The 14,737-nt window shown below is 39.4% G+C and overlaps 1 non-coding gene across 1 annotated transcript; it reads right to left on the reverse strand.

The window, feature by feature from the left end:
• Positions 1 to 242: 242 nt before the first annotated feature.
• Positions 243 to 350, reverse strand: LOC130971502 (small nucleolar RNA R71). The gene has a single exon (XR_009082718.1). It is a non-coding gene; the product is annotated as a small nucleolar RNA R71 (small nucleolar RNA).
• Positions 351 to 14,737: the final 14,387 nt, after the last annotated feature.

The following is a 14,737-nucleotide window of genomic DNA, read 5'->3' on the forward strand; positions in this document are numbered from 1 at the left end:
GCAAGTTCCATGGACTTCCATTGGAAGATCCTCATCAGTTTTTGGTTGAATTCTTGCAAATCTGTGACACTGTCAAGACTAATGGGGTTGACCCTGAGGTCTACAGACTAATGCTATTCCCTTTTGCTGTAAGAGACAGAGCTAGGACATGGTTGGACTCTCAACCTAAAGAAAGCCTGGACTCTTGGGAAAAGCTAGTCAATGCCTTCTTGGCAAAGTTCTTTCCACCTCAAAAATTGAGTAAGCTTAGAGTGGAAGTCCAAACCTTCAGACAGAAGGAAGGAGAATCCCTCTATGAAGCTTGGGAAAGATACAAACAATTGATCAGAAAATGTCCTTCTGACATGCTTTCTGAATGGAGCATCATAGGTATTTTCTATGATGGTCTATCTGAACTGTCCAAGATGTCTTTGGATAGCTCTGCTGGAGGATCTCTTCATCTGAAGAAGACGCCTACAGAAGCTCAAGAACTAATTGAAATGGTTGCAAATAACCAATTCATGTATACTTCTGAAAGGAATCCTGTGAACAATGGGACTAATCAGAAGAAAGGAGTTCTTGAGATTGATACTCTGAATGCCATATTGGCTCAGAACAAGATATTGACTCAACAAGTCAATTTGATTTCTCAAAGTCTGTCTGGAATGCAAAATGCACCAAGCAGTACTAAGGATGCTTCATCTGAAGAAGAAGCTTATGATCCTGAGGACCCTTCAATGGAAGAGGTGAATTACATGGGAGAACCCTATGGAAACACCTATAATTCTTCACGGAGAAATCACCCAAATTTCTCATGGAAGGATCAACAGAGACCTCAACAAGGTTTCAACAACAACAATGGTGGAAGAAACAGGTTTAGCAATGGCAAGCCTTTTCCATCATCTTCTCAACAACAGACAGAGAATTCTAAGCAGAACCACTCTGACTTAGCAACCATGGTCTCTGATCTAATCAAAACCACTCAAAGTTTCATGACTGAAACAAGGTCCTCCATTAGGAATTTGGAGGCACAAGTGGGTCAGCTGAGCAAGAAAGTTACTGAACTCCCTCCTAGTACTCTCCCAAGCAATACAGAAGAAAATCCAAAAGGAGAGTGCAAGGCCATCAACATGGCCGAATATGGAGAGGAAGGAGAGGAAGTGAACGCCACTGAGGAAGACCTCAATGGGCGTGCACTAGCCTCCACTGAGTTCCCCAATGAGTATGTCACTGAAGATGAAATTGCTAATTACCTTGGAGCAATCATGAAGCTAAATGACAAGTTATTTGGAAATGAGACTTGGGAGAATGAACCTCCTTTGCTCACCAAAGAACTGGATGACTTGTCTAGGCAGAAATTACCTCAAAAGAGACAAGATCCTGGGAAGTTTTCAATACCTTGTACCATAGGCACCATGACCTTCAAGAAGGCTCTGTGTGACTTAGGGTCAAGTGTAAACCTCATGCCTCTCTCTGTAATGGAGAAGCTAGGGATCTTTGAGGTGCAAGCTGCAAGAATCTCACTAGAGATGGCAGACAATTCAAGAAAACAAGCTTATGGACTTGTAGAGGATGTTTTGGCAAAGATTGAAGACCATTACATCCCTACTGATTTCATAGTCCTAGAGACTGGGAAGTGCATGGATGAATCTATCATCCTTGGCAGACCCTTCCTAGCCACAGCAAAGGCTGTGATTGATGTTGATGGAGGTGAACTGATCATTCAAGTGAATGAAGAATCCTTTGTGTTTAAGGCTCAAGGATACCCCTCTGTCATCATGGAGAGGAAGCATGAAGAGCTTCTCTCAAATCAGAGTCAAACAGAGCCCCCACAGTCAAACTCTAAGTTTGGTGTTGGGAGGCCACAACCAAACTCTAAGTTTGGTGTTGAACCCCCACATTCAAACTCTAAGTTTGGTGTTGGGAGGTTCCAACATTGCTCTGAGCATTTGTGAGGCTCCATGAGAGCCCTCTGTCAAGCTACTGACACTAAAGAAGCGCTTGTTGGGAGGCAACCCAATGTCATATTTTATCTATTTTTCCTTTGTTATTTTATGTTTTCTGTAGGTTGATGATCATGAGAAGTCACAAAATCAATTGAAAAAGCAAAAACAGAATGAAAAACAGGAAGAAAAATAGCACACTATGGAGGAAGAACCTACTGGCGTTTAAACGCCAGTAAGGCTAGCAGATGGGCGTTTAACGCCCAGTCTGGCACCATTCTGGGCGTTTAACGCCAGAAAGGGGCACCAGACTGCCGTTAAACGCCAGGAAAGGGCAAGAACCTGGCGTTAAACGCCAGAAATGGGCACCAGCCCGGCGTTTAACGCCAGAATTGGCTCAAAACGTGTTTTTGCATGCCATTTGGTGCAGGGATGACTTTTCCTTGACACCTCAGGATCTGTGGATCCCACAGGATCCCCACCAACCCCACCACTCTCTCTCTTCTTCACCCATTCACCAATCACCTCAACACCTCTTCCCCAAAAATCCCTTCACCTATCAAATCCCATCTTTCTCTTCACCACTCACATCCATCCTTCATAAAACCCCACTTACCTCACCATTCAAATTCAAACCACTTTCCCTCCCAAACCCACCCATAATGACCGAACCCTACCCCCCTCTTCACCCCTATATAAACCCATCTTCACTCCTTCATTTTCACACACCCTAAACACTACTTCTTCCTCTTTGGCCGAACACAAAGCCATTCCCTTCTTCCTCATTTCTTCTTCTTCTACTCTCTTCTTTCTTCTTTTGCTCGAGGACGAGCAAACCTTTTAAGTTTGGTGTGGTAAAAGCATTGCTTTTCATTTTTCCATAACCATTTATGGCATCCAAGGCCGGAGAAACCTCTAGAAAGAGGAAAGGGAAGGCAAAAGCTTTCACCTCCGAGTCATGGGAGATGGAGAGATTCATCTCAAGGGTGCATCAAGACCACTTCTATGAAGTTGTGGCCATGAAGAAGGGTCAACTTTGATCAAAGGTTGGACCAACTCCTCACAGACAATTGTGAAGAGGGCGCTCAATGGAAGAGAGATTCAAAGAGGAAAACCGGTTTAACTGAGAAGGCATGACCTCAAGCCCATCACTAAGAAAAGGATGGAGCAAACAAAAGACCCCTCTCATCATGAGATCCCTGAGATGCCTCAAGGGATGCACTTTCCTCCACAAAACTATTGGGAGCAAATTAACACCTCCCTAGGAGAATTGAGTTCCAACACGGGACAACTAAGGGTGGAGCACCAAGAATATTCCATCCTCCTCTATGAGATTAGAGAAGATCAAAGAATCATGAGAGAGGAGCAACAAAGACAAGGAAGAGACATTGAGGAGCTCAAGCGCTCCATAAGATCTTCAAGAGGAAGAACAAGCCGCCATCACTAAGGTGGACCTGTTCTTTAATCTCCTTGTTCTTTATTTTCTTGTTTTTCGAATTTTCATGCTTATGTTATCCATGTTTGTGTCTTATGATCATTAGTGTCTTAGTGTCTATGCCTTAAAGTTATGAATGTCCTATGAATCCATCACCTTTCTTAAATGAAAACTGTTTTCATCACAAAAGAACAAGAAGTACAGGATTTCGAATTCATCTTTAAAACTAGCTTAATTAGTTTGATGTGGTGACAATACTTTTTGTTTTCTGAATGTATGTTTAAACAGTGCATATGTCTTTTGAATTTGTTGTTCATGAATGTTAAAATTGTTGGCTCTTTAAAGAATGATGAAAAAGGAGACTTGTTACTGAGGATCTGAAAAATCATAAAAATGATTCTTGAAGCAAGAAAAAGTAGTGAATACAAAGAAAAAAAAAGAAAAAAAACGAGAAAAAAAAGGGGGAGAAAGAGAAAAAGAAAGAAAAAGAAAGAAATAAAGTTGTGATCCAAGGCAAAAAGAGTGTGCTTAAGAACCCTGGACACCTCTAATTGGGGACTATAGCAAAGCTGAGTCACAATCTGAAAAGGTTCACCCAATTATGTGTCTGTGGCATGTATGTATCCGGTGGTAATACTGGAAGACAGAGTGCTTTGGGCCACGGCCAAGACTCATAAAGTAGCTGTGTTCAAGAATCATCATACTTAACTAGGAGAATCAATGACACTATCTGGATTCTGAGTTCCTAAAGAAGCCAGTCATTCTGAATTTCAAAGGATAAAGTGAGATGCCAAAACTATTCAGAGGCAAAAAGCTAAAAGCCCCGCTCATCTAACTAATACTGATCTTCATAGATGTTTTTGGAGTTCATTGCATATTCTCTTCTTTTTATCTTATTTGATTTTCAGTTGCTTGAGGACAAGCAACAATTTAAGTTTGGGGTTGTGATGAGCGGATAATTTGTACGCTTTTTGGCATTGTTTTTAGTATGTTTTTAGTAGTTTTAGTTGAGTTCTTAGTATATTTTTATTAGTTTTTAGTTAAAATTCACTTTTCTGGACTTTACTATGAGTTTGTGTGTTTTTCTGTGATTTCAGGTATTTTCTGGCTGAAATTGAGGGACCTGAGCAAAAATCTGATTCAGAGACTGAAAAGGACTGCAGATGCTATTGGATTCTGACCTCCCTGCACTCGAAGTGGATTTTCTGGAGCTACAGAAGCCCAATTGGCGCGCTCTCAATGGCGTTGGAAAGTAGACATCCTGGGCTTTCCAGCAATATATGATTGTCCATACTTTGCCCAAGATTTGATGGCCCAAACCGGCGTTCAAAGTCACCTTCAGAATTTCCAGCGTTAAACGCCGGAACTGTCACCAAAGTGGGAGTTAAACGCCCAAACTGGCATAAAAGCTGGCGTTTAACTCCAAGAAGAGTCTCTACACGAAAATGCTTCATTGCTCAGCCCAAGCACACACCAAGTGGGCCCGGAAGTGGATTTTTATGTCATTTACTCATCTCTGTACACCCTAGGCTACTAGTTCTCTATATATAGGACCTTTTACTATTGTATTTACATCTTCTGATCTTTGAAATCTTTTGATCTTTACATCTTCTGATCTTTGGAATCTGTTGATCTTTAGATCTTTTGATCACTTTGGGAGGCTGGCCATTCGGCCATGCCTAGACCTTGTTCTTATGTATTTTCAACGGTGGAGTTTCTACACACCATAGATTAAGGTGTGGAGCTCTGCTGTACCTCGAGTATTAATGCAATTACTATTGTTCTTCTATTCAATTCCGCTTGTTCTTGTTCCAAGATATCACTTGTTCTTCAACTTGATGAATGTGATGATCCGTGACACTCATCATCATTCTCACCTATGAACGTGTGACTGACAACCACCTCCGTTCTACCTTAGATTGGGTGAATATCTCTTGGATTCCTGATACACGATGCATGGTTGATCGCCTGACAACCGAGTGCTCGCCTGACAAACGAGCCAGCCATTTCGTGAGATCAGAGTCTTCGTGGTATAGGCAAGAACTGATGGCGGCATTCAAGAGAATCCGGAAGGTCTAACCTTGTCTGTGGTATTCTGAGTAGGATTCAATGATTGAATGACTGTGACGTGCTTCAAACTCCTGAGGGCGGGGCGTTAGTGACAGACGCAAAAGAATCACTGGATTCTATTCCGGCCTGATCGAGAACCGACAGATGGATAGCCGTGCCGTGACAGGGTGCGTTGAACATTTCCACTGAGAGGATGGGAGGTAGCCACTGACAACGGTGAAACCCTTGCATAAGCTTGCCATGGAAAGGAGTAAGAAGGATTGGATGAAGACAGTAGGAAAGCAGAGAGACGGAAGGGACAAGCATCTTCATACGCTTATCTGAAGCTCTCACCAATGATATACATAAGTATCTCTATCTTTATCTTTATGTTTTATTCACCCATACCCATTTGAGTCTGCCTGACTAAGATTTACAAGGTGACTATAGCTTGCTTCATACCAACAATCTCCGTGGGATCGACCCTTACTCGCGTAAGGTTTATTACTTGGACGACCCAGTGCACTTGCTGGTTAGTTGTGCAGAGTTGTGATAGAGAGTTGAGATTGCAATGAGCGTACCATGTTGATGGCGCCATTGATGATCACAATTTCGTGCACCAGTTAGGATTTTTGCTAATAAAGAATTTTATAAAAATTGTCGCGTTGTAGATATAGATTCTAAACCAACAGAAATCCCTTCGTGCAAACGTTTTGGTTGTCACAAGTAACAAACCCCTTTAAAATTGATAACCGAGTATTTAAACCTCGGGTTGTCTTCTCAAGGAATTGCAGGGAGGTATGTTCTTATTATTGGGTATGAAAAAGGTAAAATTGGGATTTTTGAAATTTGGGTAATGGGCACAGGTATATTTTCAAAGCAATAAAAATAAATAAATAACTGTAAAATAAACTCTTGGCAAGGTATTAGAACTGGAAGTCCTATCCTTATCAATTGTGATGAGAATTGGATTTTAATCCCACTTAGTTAACCTTTACTATGAAGGTAAGTCAAGTGAATGAATTAATTCGAATCCTCAAGTCCCAGTCTTTCCTTAGGAAAAGTCAGAGTTATTGGATATCGAATCAATTCTTGAAGAATTCCAATTTTCAGTCAACAATGAGTTTGATAATTCAAGAGTTACCAATTAATCAACCAAAGCCAAAAGGAAATAAAATCTACTTGAATAAAAATAATTTGGATATACACCAAACATCAGTGACATATAAGTCTGAAATATCTCAATTGCATTAATAAAATAAAATCAATCCAAATATGAAGAGTCATAAGCCAAATAAGCAACATCAATGATCAACAATTAAGAGAAGTTGAAATAAAAAGATATTGAACCTGATAAAAGAATGAGAATAAAAATATTCCTAAGTTCTAAAAAATCCTAATCCTAATCCTAAGAGAGAGGAGAGAACCTCTCTCTCTAAAAACTACATCTAATCCTAAAATTATGAATTATCAGCGCATAATCTGCAGTCCCCTTCATTCCTCCACTTTGCAACCTTTAATCTGTGTTTTCTGAGCTTGAAACTGGGCCGGAAATAGCCCAGAATTCGCTGTTTGCGAAATCTGCCACGCTGATTTTCGCAGATGCGACGCGTCCGCGTGGATGACGCGTTCGCGTCGCCTATCTGTACGGCCACTATGGCAAATTATATATCAAATCGAAGCCCCGGACGTTAGCTTTCCAACGCAAATAGAACCGCGTCATTTGAACCTCTGTAACTCAAGTTATGGTTGTTTTAGTGAAAGAGGGTCAGGCTGACAGCTTTGCAGTTTCTTCAACTTCTTGTATTCCTTCCACTTTTGCATGCTTCCTTTCCATACTCTAAGCCATTCTTGCCCTATAATCCCTGAAATCACTTAACACACATATCAAGGTATCTAATGGTAATAAGAGAGGATTAAATAAAAGAAAATAAAAGCCAAAGAAGCATGTTTTCAATCATAGAATAAATTCTGGGAAGGAATTGTAAAACATGCAAATAGTATGAATAAGTGGGTAAAGAGTTGATAAAATCCACTCAATTGAGCATAAGATAAACCATAAAATAGTGGTTTATTAGCCATCAACAACTAGTAGGATCAATACCAGTCCACTTCTTGTAGCTCGAAAACGTCCTGTTGATGAGCGGATAATTTGTACGCTTTTTGGCATTGTTTTTAGTATGTTTTTAGTATATTTAGTTGAGTTTTTAGTATATTTTTATTAGTTTTTAGTTAAAATTCACTTTTCTGGACTTTACTATGAGTTTGTGTGTTTTTCTGTGATTTCAGGTATTTTCTGGTTGAAATTGAGGGACCTGAGCAAAAATCTGATTCAGAGACTGAAAAGGACTGCAGATGCTGTTGGATTCTGACCTCCCTGCACTCGAAGTAGATTTTCTGGAGCTACAGAAGCTCAATTGGCGCGCTCTTAACGGCGTTGGAAAGTAGACATCCTGGGCTTTCCAGCAATATATAATAGTCCATACTTTGCCCAAGAATTGATGGCCCAAACCGGCGTTCAAAGTCACCTTCAGAATTCCCAGCGTTAAACGCCGGAACTGGCACCAAAGTGGGAGTTAAACGCCCAAACTGGCATAAAATCTGGCGTTTAACTCCAAGAAGAGTCTCTACACGAAAATGCTTCAATGCTCAGCCCAAGCACACACCAAGTGGGCCCGGAAGTGGATTTTTATGTCATTTACTCATCTCTGTACACCCTAGGCTACTAATTCTCTATATATAGGACCTTTTACTATTGTATTTTCATCTTCTGATCTTTGGAATCTTTTGATCTTTAGATCTTTTGATCACTTTGGGAGGCTGGCCATTCGGCCATGCCTAGACCTTGTTCTTATGTATTTTCAACGGTGGAGTTTCTACACACCATAGATTAAGGTGTGGAGCTTTGCTGTACCTCGAGTATTAATGCAATTACTATTGTTCTTCTATTCAATTCCGCTTGTTCTTGTTCCAAGATATCACTTGTTCTTCAACTTGATGAATGTGATGATCCGTGACACTCATCATCATTCTCACCTATGAACGTGTGACTGACAACCACCTCCGTTCTACCTTAGATTGGGTGAATATCTCTTGGATTCCTGATACACGACGCATGGTTGATCGCCTGACAACCGAGCGCTCGCCTGACAAACGAGCCAGCCATTCCGTGAGATCAGAGTCTTCGTGGTATAGGCCAGAACTGATAGTGGCATTCAAGAGAATCCGGAAGGTCTAAACCTTGTCTGTGGTATTCTGAGTAGGATTCAATGATTGAATGACTGTGACGAGCTTCAAACTCCTGAGGGCGGGGCGTTAGTGACAGACGCAAAAGAATCACTGGATTCTATTCCGGCCTGATTGAGAACCGACAGATGGATAGCCGTGCCGTGACAGGGTGCGTTGAATATTTCCACTGAGAGGATGGGAGGTAGCCACTGACAACGGTGAAACCCTTGCATAAGCTTGCCATGGAAAGGAGTAAGAAGGATTGGATGAAGACAGTAGGAAAGCAGAGAGACGGAAGGGACAAGCATCTTCATACGCTTATCTGAAGCTCTCACCAATGAAATACATAAGTATCTCTATCTTTATCTTTATGTTTTATTCATATATCACCCATACCCATTTGAGTCTGCCTGACTAAGATTTACAAGGTGACCATAGCTTGCTTCATACCAACAATCTCCGTGGGATCGACCCTTACTCGCGTAAGGTTTATTACTTGGACGACCCAGTGCACTTGCTGGTTAGTTGTGCGGAGTTGTGATAGAGAGTTGAGATTGCAATGAGCGTACCATGTTGATGGCGCCATTGATGATCACAATTTCGCCCACCAAGTTTTTGGCGCCGTTGCCGGGGATTGTTTCGTGTATGGACAACTGACGGTTCATCTTGTTGCTTAGATTAGGTATTTTTCTTCAGAGTTCTTAAGAATGAATTCTAGTGTTTCAAGGTGATGTTCTTATCATCACCAAAGCTAATTGATCCTCATCAATTTAGCTCTTGAATGCAATGTCCTGCTGAAGCTTGGCTAGCCATGTCTAATTCCTTTAGACTGAAGCTTTAGACTAACATTGCATGATTCCTGGAATTCTCATTAAGAATTTTGATACCTTTATTTTCCTTTTCACTCAATTTTCGAAAAATCCAAAAAAAATTACAAAATCATAAAAACCAAAAAAATTTTCTCATGTTTCTTGTTGAGTCTAGTGTCTCATGTTAAGTTTGGTGTGAATTGCATGTTTCTGTTCTTCTTGCATTCATTCATGTGTCTTCATTAATCTTCAAGTTTTTCTTGATGATTTCCTTGTTTTGATCTTTGAATTCTATTGACTTGAGTGTTTTGTGTTTCTCATATGCATTCTCATCTTGTTAGTGTCAGTAGTATACAAACTGCTAAGTTTGGTGTCTTGCATGCATTGTTATTTGATTTTAGTTGCATTTTGATTATTCCTTATTATTAAAAATCCAAAAATATTTTTAATTGGTGTCTTTTCAAGTCAATAATACAGAGGATTGAAGATTCAGAACATACAGCAGAGGAACTACACAGAAAAAGCTGGGCGTTCAAAACGCCCAGTGAAGAAGGACAGACTGGCGTTTAAACGCCAGCCAGGGTGCCTGGCTGGGCGTTTAACGCCCAAAAGGGTAGTAGTTTGGGCGTTAAACGCCAGAATGTGCACCATTCTGGGCGTTTAACGCCAGGATGGCACAAGAGGGAAGATTCTGTTTTCAAATCAATTTTTTTTCAAGTTTTCAATGTTTTTCAAAATCAAATCTTTTTCAAATCAAATCTTTTCAATCAAATGCTTTCAAAATCAATTTCTTTCCTTTTTCAAAGATACTTGCTATCAATTAATGATTTGATTGAACAATTCAAGTACGTTGCCTTTTCTGTTGAGAAAGGTTTAATGTTTGAATCATATCTTTTCTTGTTAGGCAAGTCATTAAGTTTTAAAATCAAATCTTTTTTTAAAATTGTTTTCAAATCATATCTTTTCAATCATATCTTTTTCAAAATAGTTTTCAATCATATCTTCTTCAAAAAGTTTTTCAAAATGTTTTTAAAATCTTTTTAATTTAATTTTCGAAATTTCTTCCCCTCTTCTTACATCCTTCTATTTATGGAGTACCACTCCTCCTCAATGCACAATTCGAACTCTGTCTCACTAAGTTCGAATTCTTCTACCTCTTTCTTCTATTTTTCTTTTCCTCTGACACCTCAAGGAATCTCTATACTGTGACATAGAGGATTCCATATTTTCTTGTTCTCTTCTCTTTCATATGAGCAGGAACAAAGACAAAGGCATTCTTGTTGAAGCTGACCCTGAACCTGAAAGGACCTTGAAGCGAAAGCTAAGAGAAGCTAAGGCACAACTCTCTGTAGAGGACCTAACAGAAATCTTCAAAGAAGAAGAACCCATGGCAGCCGAAAACAACAACAATGCCAACAATGCAAGGAATGTGCTGGGTGACTTTACTGCACCTACTCCCGACTTCTATGGGAGAAGCATCTCTATCCCTGCCATTGGAGCAAACAACTTTGAGCTTAAGCCTCAATTAGTTTCTCTAATGCAACAGAATTGCAAGTTCCATGGACTTCCATTGGAAGATCCTCATCAGTTTTTAGCTGAATTCTTGCAAATCTGTGACACTGTCAAGGCTAACGGGGTTAACCCCGAGGTCTACAAACTTATGCTATTCCCTTTTGCTGTAAGAGACAGAGCTAGGACATGGTTGGACTCACAACCTAAAGAAAGCCTGAAATCTTGGGAAAAGCTAGTCAATGCCTTCTTGGCAAAGTTTTTTCCACCTCAAAAATTGAGTAAGCTTAGAGTGGAAGTCCAAACCTTCAGACAGAAGGAAGGAGAATCCCTCTATGAAGCTTGGGAAAGATACAAACAATTGATCAGAAAGTGTCCCTCTGACATGCTTTCTGAATGGAGCATCATAGGTATTTTCTATGATGGTCTCTCTGAACTGTCCAAGATGTCACTGGATAGCTCTGCTGGAGGATCTCTTCATCTGAAGAAGACGCCTGCAGAAGCTCAAGAACTAATTGAAATGGTTGCAAATAACCAATTCATGTACACTTCTAAAAGGAATCCTGTGAACAATGGGACAAATCAGAAGAAAGGAGTTCTTGAGATTGATACTCTGAATGCCTGATGAGCGGATATTTTATACGCTTTTTGGGGGTAATTTCATGTAGATTTTAGCATGTTTCAGTTAGTTTTTAATAGAATTTTATTAGTTTTTAAGCTAAAATCATATTTTTGGACTTTACTATGAGTGTGTGTATTTTTCTGTGATTTCAGGTATTTTCTGACTGAAATTGAGGGAGCTGAGCAAAAATCTGACTTAGGCTGAAAAAGGACTGCTGATGCTGTTGGATCCTGACCTCCCTGCACTCGAAATGGATTTTCTGGAGCTACAGGAGTCCAATTGGCGCGCTCTCAACGGCGTTGGAAAGTAGACATCCAGGGCTTTCCAGCAATATATAATAGTCCATACTTTGCGCAAGGATAGACGACGTAACTTGGCGTTGAACGCCAAGTTCATGCTGCTGTCTGGAGTTAAACGCCAGAAAAACGTCATGGTCCGGAGTTGAACGCCCAAAACACGTCATAACCTGGAGTTTAACGCCAAGAAAGGCCTCTACTCATGGATAGCTTTGATCTCAGCCCCAACACACACCAAGTGGGCCCCAGAAGTGGATTTCTGCACCAATTATCTTAGTTTATTCATTTTCTGTAAACCTAGGTTACTAGTTTACTATTTAAACAACTTTTACAGACATTCCTTGTACCTCATGACATTTTCAGATCTGAATTACATACTTTTGACGGCATGAGTCTCTAAACTCCATTGTTGGGGGTGAGGAGCTCTGCAGCGTCTCGATGATTCAAAACAATTCCTTTGTTTTCCATTCAAACACGCTTGTTCTTATCTAAGATGTTTATTCGCGCTTAACTGTGAAGAGGTGATGATCCGACACTCATCACCTTCCTCAACCCATGAACGTGTGCCTGACAACCACCTCCGTTCTACATCAGACTGAATGAATATCTCTTAGATTCCCCAACAGAATCTTCGTGGTATAAGCTAGAGATGGCGCATTCATGAGAATCCGGAAAGTCTAAACCTTGTCTGTGGTATTCCGAGTAGGATTCCGGGATTGAATGACTGTGACGTGCTTCAAACTCCTGAGGGCTGGGCGTTAGTGACAGACGCAAAAGAATCAATGGATTCTATTCCAACCTGATTGAGAACCGACAGATGATTAGCCGTGCTGTGACAGAGCATAGGAACGTTTCACTGAGAGGATGGGAAGTAGCCACTGACAACGGTGACACCCTACATAGAGCTTGCCATGGAAAGAACTTGCGTGTGAGAAGAGGATTTCAAGGAAGAGTTGAAGTTCAAAGGACAAAGCATCTCCAAAACTCCAACATATTTCCCATTACTGCACAACAAGTAACGCTGTTATTCTCTATTATTTCAACTTACAACTTTAAGTAGTTTGTAGTTTGGCTTTTTACAATAAATCCAAATACTTCCTTAGCCTCCTGACTAAGATTAATAAAATAACATTGATTGCTTCAGCCAATAATCTCTGTGGGATCGACCCTTACTCGCGTAAGGTTACTTGGACGACCCAGTGCACTGCTGGTTAGTTGAACGGAGTTGTGAAAAGAAAGTAATCAGTTAGTTGAGTTAGTTCTTTTTGGCACATGCCAAAGAGCCATTAATTAAGAATCACAATTTCGTCCACCAAGTTTTTGGCGCCGTTGCCGGGGATTATTGAGTTTGGACAATTGAAGGCTTATTTTATTTCTTAGATTAGGAATAATTTATTTTTATTTTTATTTTTAGTTTTATTGTTATAGAGTCATTAAATCTTGATAGGATAGTTTCTTTCAAAATATATTTTCTCAAATTAATTGTTAATTTTCGTGAGTTTAGTGTCTTGTTCTAAGTTTGGTGTCAATTGCATATCTCATATTTTTCTTTAAAATTTTCGACTTGTGTTCTTGTTCTTCATTAATCTTCAAGTTGTTCTTGCTTAATTTTCTTGTTTGATCTTGAGTTTTCTTGCTTTGTGTCTTTTCTTGTTTCACTTGTGTTCTTTTTAAAGCACTAATTGGAATATCTAGAACAAGTGTTATATTTATTCCCAATTGGCTAAAGCATTAGCTTATATTCTTGAAGAGGGAGCACCAGTACTTTTGAAAATCTTTTTCAAAAATAATTTTTCTTGACTTAATCTTGTGCCAAACTTTAAGTTTGGTGTTTTCTTGTTAATCTTTCATAATTTTCGAAAATTTCATCAAAGTTTTCTAAAAATTTTAAGTTTGGTGTTCTTCCTTGTGTTCTTGGTGTTCTTGTGAATCTTCAAGGTGTTCTTGAGTTTTTCTTGTGTCTTGATCTTAAAATTTTTAAGTTTGGTGTTCCTTGGTGTTTTCCCTCCAAAAATTTTCGAAAATAAGGAGCATTAGATCTAAAAATTTTAAGTCTTGTGTCTTTTGTGTGTTTTTCTCTTTCATCATAAAATTTAAAATTCAAAAAAATTTTTTATCTTTTCTAACTAATTTTGAACTACATTTTTCGAAAATCTTATATAAAAATTCAATTTTCAATTTCAAAATATTTCCAATTTCTTTTATTTATTTCGTTTTTATTTATTTATTTTATTTTATAAAAATTAATTCAAAAAAAAAATCAACATATAAATTATCCCTTGTAATCCAATATGGAAGCAAGTAGGAATGAACAGTCCAAGAGGACTCTGGGGTCATATGCTAACCCCACTACTGCTTCATATGGGAGTAGTATCTGTATACCCTCCATTGGAGTTAGTAGCTTTGAGCTGAATCCTCAGCTCATTATCATGGTGCAGCAAAACTGCCAGTATTCTGGTCTTCCACATGAAGAACCTACAGAGTTTCTGGCACAATTTCTGCAAATTGCTGATACAGTACATGATAAGGAAGTAGATCAGGATGTCTACAGATTATTACTGTTCCCATTTGCTGTAAAAGATCAAGCTAAGAGGTGGTTAAATAACCAGCCTAAGAGCAGCATAAAAACATGGAAACAGCTGTCAGAAAAATTCCTGAATCACTATTTCCCTCCCAAACGGATGACACAGCTAAGGCTAAGCATCCAAGGCTTCAAACAAGGAGATAATGAATCTCTTTATGATGCCTGGAAGAGATACAGAGAGATGCTAAGAAAATGTCCCTCTGAAATGTTTTCAGAATGGGTGCAATTAGACATCTTCTACTATGGGCTTACAAAAAAAGCTCAGATTTCTCTAGACCACTCA

This window comes from Arachis stenosperma, chromosome 3 (genome assembly GCF_014773155.1).
Source record: "Arachis stenosperma cultivar V10309 chromosome 3, arast.V10309.gnm1.PFL2, whole genome shotgun sequence".
NCBI lineage: Eukaryota > Viridiplantae > Streptophyta > Magnoliopsida > Fabales > Fabaceae > Arachis > Arachis stenosperma.